Genomic DNA, 5,580 nt, shown 5'->3' on the forward strand with positions numbered 1-5,580 from the left:
AGGCCCACGTGCGCGGCCCTCACGTGCCACAACAGCGCACACTGCCCGCTATTATTGGACGAGCTGTTGCAGGTTCCGAAGGATACCCGTTGGCTGGACACAAAAGGAGGCAGGATTTTCCTCCGACGTGAAATGCAAAATAGCTAACCCGCGCAGACAATCGGGGAACGGTTGTCCTAATACGAACGGAAGAATCGTGCGTATGCACGTGTTTGCGAAGGGGAGGAGGCATGGGTTGACAATCACGTAGGAGAGGCAGGCGTTTCCACAGCAACGCAGAGAAAGAATGGCTGCCGATTTGGAGGAGCCACTGAGACTTAGAGGGAAGTTTAGCTTCGTTACGCAGTCACTTGCAAATATTCTTGTTAATGTCTGTGGTTAATATATATATATATGTATATATATGTATATGTATATGTACATATATGTATGTATATATATGGTTGCGGTGTAAAATTGCAGTTCTAGGCATATAGAGCTAGAAGTAACGCCAGATGAATGTAATTAGGTGTATTTCTATAAACAGTGAAGATTTTGAAGTTTTGAGTTATACGGTGTTCACGCTCAGGAGTACATATGTTTTGAAATAGGTTTTTATTACATTTAAAGTGCTAGATGGTTTAGTTTGTATTTGTGCAAAACCGTTCTAGAACTGAGGAGGTGGTTGCAAATAATGGTAAAGTTGTAAATACAGTATTTTATTTTAAATGACAGAGGTATAGCAAAGTTAACGTTACCATTACAACATCTAAAGGGATAACGTTAGTGTTTTTGCATTGTGAATTACTGTTTTAATTATTTATTACAGGTGTGGCTTCAGTGTATTTTCTACCATAGGCTAATAGCATTTGGTTGTTTTAAAAGGTAACTAAAAGTAGATAGTTAATTTGTTTTTTAAAAATAAAAATAGCAAAACATTGCTTTTAACTATTCTAACTATAACAATAAATAAGTACAGTACTTGGAAATGTTTGTGTAACTAGTTACTTTTTTCAAAGTAAAGTTTGGAGTTCTGGTTTCATGTTCTCAATTATTTTAAAACCCTTTAATACTATTATAAAGGCTCTACTGAATGCTATTATAAACTAGTTTTCCAGGCAGAAAATTGATTAACTAAAACCGCATGAGGACTGAGGCTTTGAGACCCTGGGACCCAGTCCAGCATTATTCAGGCCCAGCAGGGTCTCTGGGTAAGCAATGTATACAGTGTGCCTTAGTATATATACAGGATGCTCATGAGCCCTGCCAAAATTGGCCACCTTGAATAGGTGCTCTTATATCTGCTCCTAATATAGTTTGACCAGATTTTAAAGACTTGTTAAATAGAGATACTTGTTAATATAAATGTAAAATCATTAATTATGAGAACAAATGATATTATATCAGGTTATCAAAAATCGCTATTTAATGCCTGTTTAAAAATCTAGTCATAAACCTATATTAGAAGCACACGTATTGCTTTCCCTTTTCAGTTGTTATGGCTAAGTGAGATGGAGCACCTGGTTGGGAGTTTGATTCTCTTGTGTACTTTCTAAGAGGAAAAACTTGCATCCCACAGCATCTCCAGAAGAATGGAATAGTAAACCATTTGGGGAAAAACTAGAAATCCTGGAAAAATGTTGCCATAACTTGAAACTGACTTGATGGCATGTGATGAATATTATTTGCTATTCAGTCTTTTCATAAGTGACTTGTAGATAAACAATGAAGTGACCAGCTTTTATAATAGGTTTAATAATAACAGTGATGTGCAAACTCAGGCAAAGGAATTTCGAAACAATATTTCCATAGGGAAAGAATGAGTAGCAAAAGAGCAAGCAAGATCAAATGTAAGTGATACACACTTGTAGCAACACATGCCAAATAAGCATATTCATTTGCTGGTTTAAGTTTAGCGTAAATGCTCATTTTATTTAACATGGCACAAATCTAATAAATTGGAAGCTAAGCTTGATGCAGTCACAGACATGCCCTGTGATCAGAAATGGTGTTGTGCACTGTGACACCCGTAATCCGGGTCGTGAGGTGATGCTGGGAGTGCCGAATCGCCCTAAAGCCTCCGTGGGCACTCAGACAGCCCCCAAGCCGTTCCCACCCCGGATGTTACACCAGTCTGTTGACACCGTGGACTTGGAAAGGGGACTGAAGGGGTTAAATATAGCTACCCAGACTCCTCTGGTTTGGGCGGGAAAGGGGGCTAAGTACCTGGAGGAGGGAGCTGTGGGAGAGGTCAGTCACCGATGAGCTGGGGAAGAAGGTGGATGGGAATGGGTGTCTATCCAAGACCCCTGGTCAGGCAAGTGGGAACAGGTGTGTCTCACCAAGCAGGAGGGGGAGGAATGAGGCTAGGGTCCGCCCCTCTTATTGGGGAGAAAGAGAGACCTGGGAGTGGCGCCGAAAGTTAGTGGAACAGAGGAAAAGAGTAGAAAGAGAGAGAGAAGAGAAGACCCGATGGCATCTGGAGGAGCTGAGGAGGCTGGGGTATTGCCAGGACCCTGGGAGCACCCCGGGTCAGAAACCACCGTACCCTGGGGATATGCAGGGCTCGAGGAGACGATCCCATTATTAACGACAGAGCGAGAAGACTTCGAACCCGAAGAACCCTCACAGGTTCAGGCCGGTCCGTGGGCGTCAAAGTCAAGTAACCCGTTTGACGAAGATTGGGTGCCCCTGTATGAACCGTTACTTCAGCAGGAGAAGTTCATCCCCAAGTTGATTGACATTTCCATTCCTTTACCCCAGTTAAATAAAGAAGACAAATCGTTTTGTTCAAATGCGTCTATGGCTTTATTGGGGACGGGGGAGGCGAAGAATAGCAGACCCTCACATGCACTGTCACAAATTGTGCTTGTTTTGAATTTAGCACTATGCATAGATAATTCTTCAAGCCCAAACCAAGATGAGGAGGAGATACTTAGGACTATCTGATATCTAAGCGCTACTGTATTGTTAAAGGAATCCTCCTGGGAGTTCACCCAGTGTCTGCAGCTTACATCAGTAGCTGCTAGTAGAGTTTTGACAGTGGGAGAGGGGGATTATTTTTCATACTTTGTTATGCTTTTGTATGTGATACCAGTGAAACTGGATTATGTGACAATTCAAGTTCCCCCTTACTGGACTTCAAATGGCAACTGGATAATAATGAAAATAAAATTGACTACTGCCAGGCACAGTAAAAGATATCTGGTGCTGATCTGAAACTTAAGATGCTTGGTTGAGCTTATGACAAGAAAATATTCACCTTCTGCTACCCTGTTTCCCCGAAAATAAGACAGGGTCTTATATTCGTTTCTGCTCAAAAACTAATATAAGACTAATATAAAACTAGGGCTTATTTTCAGGGGATGTCCTATTTTTTTTCATGCACGACAATCTACAGTGGGGTCTCGACTTAAGAACTTAATCCGTATTGGAAGGCAGTTCTCAGGTCGAAAAGTTCTTAAGTCAAATCTGCATTTCCCATAGGAATGCATTGAAAACCATTTAATCCGTATCTGCTCTTTTCGTCCATAGAAACTAATGGGAAGCTGCTATTCCGCCTTCTGCCACTAGAGGGGGATATTTTTTCTTTTTTCCTTTTAACCTAAGATGATTTAGCTTTTAAAAAAAGGAAAAAAAGAGTTCGTAACTCGAATCTAAGTTCGTAAGTCGAGTCCATATATTCCTATGAGAGTGGTTCGTAAGTTGAAACGTTCGTATGTCGAGCCGTTCATAAGTCGAGACCCCACTGTACATTTATTCAGATACAGTCATGTCATCATCTGGTTGCTGCACAATGGTGGAGGATGGGGTTTCACTTGACAGACTTATTTTTGGGATAGGGCTTATATTACAAGCATCCTGAAAAAATCATGCAAGGGCTTATTTTCAGGTTAGGTCTTATTTTAGGGGAAACGGTATTTTGACATTTTTGCTGGTAGGCATGTTGCAAGATCTCTCTGTTGCTGTTTTTAAACTAGTGATGCATGATGGAGATAAAACAGGTTGGTGGTACAGTATACTGTTGTAGTTGAAAAAAAATGTAATAAGCAGAAAAGCTTAAGTGAACTCTTCCAATACATCCTTTTTTTTGCTTCAAATTGTGTACCTCCGTATTGTATCTGAGTTCATTGTAGAAGGCTAAAGGCATTGACCTATAAATGCTATTTTAGTAGGATGTTTAAGCAACCCATTCCTACTGAAAATAAATACATTTCAAACCCATTCTTTTGGGGCTCATGTTTTCATGGTGTTCTCTCCCCACTTCCCATACACATGAAATATTCAAAAAGTTTATTCCCCTCCCCCCATCATTATCATCAATTGCAATACGATTAGGGACGTGGTGGTGCTGCGGGCTAAACCGCAGAAGCCTGTGCTGCAGGGTCAAAAGACCAGCAGTTGTAAGATCGAATCCACGCAACAGAGTAAGTGCCCGTTGCTTGTCCCAGTTCTCGCCAACCTAGCGGTTCGAAAGCATGTAAATGCAAATAGATAAATAGGGACCACCTCGGTGGGAAGGTAACAGCTTTCTGTGTCTAAGTCGCACTGGCCATGTGACCATGGAAGATTGTCTTCGGACAAAACGCTGGCTCTATGGCTTGGAAACAGGGATGAGCACCACCCCCTAGAGTTGAACACGAATGGACAAAAATTGTCAAGGGGAACCTTTACCTTTACTAGGGACCACAGTTATAGGCACCGTTTGTTGTATGCCTTCAAGTCAGAACTGACAGTGAAGTGACCTTAATAGGACTTTCAAGGTAAAATATTAAGGAATGGGTATATTAGCTCCACAATGCCAGAGAGTTTTCAAGGCTGAGCAGGGATTTGAACCCAGGCCTCTTGAATCTAGCCTACCCTATCCACTATACCATACTTTCTTGCTGTTTAACCCTAGGATCCCTGTGACTCATGTCAAGGGCAATATCCTGAGTGGTACTAGAAGCATTTCAGGCTCAATCATACTCAAGTTGTAATCAGCAGTATTACTTAGGGAAGGCCATAATTAAATGTAGCCCTGAGCTTCTTGGACATGCTGAATGATTGTCTTATTCCCTATAGAGATGAGAGAAACAGGAATATTCTCAGCTGAAGCTGGGTAACTGTATCAAATTGTTACAGCAGAAACAGCAAAGAGTGTTGTGCTCCTTAAGTGCTAATAACTTTTATTTAACATATACTGTATTCTTGTGAACTACTGTAACCCACTTCATCAAATGCAATATATATAACAGGGCTATTTGTGAACAGTAGTGGTGTTGCAGAGTTTTGAATTTCTAGATTCTTTTTGCTATTCAGCAGATGTCCAGAGACTCACAGAAGAAAATAGCTACAAGAGCCCTAGAGTCCACCACTTTGTCATTAGCTGGTAGTTATAGCCTCAATAACTTTTGAGATATTTGTAGGAAAAAGAATTTTAAAACATTCATTCATTCATTCATTCATTCATTCATTCCATTTATACCTTGCCTATCTGTTCATTGCAAACACTCTAGGCAGCTTACAACATAACATATAAAACAAGCATATATAAAAAACATAATTAACATAATTAGAAAAAGAAATTTTTTTTTCTCCAGGATGGCGAAAGAACAAGAT

This window comes from Pogona vitticeps, chromosome 1 (genome assembly GCF_051106095.1).
Source record: "Pogona vitticeps strain Pit_001003342236 chromosome 1, PviZW2.1, whole genome shotgun sequence".
Classification (NCBI taxonomy): Eukaryota; Metazoa; Chordata; class Lepidosauria; order Squamata; family Agamidae; genus Pogona; species Pogona vitticeps.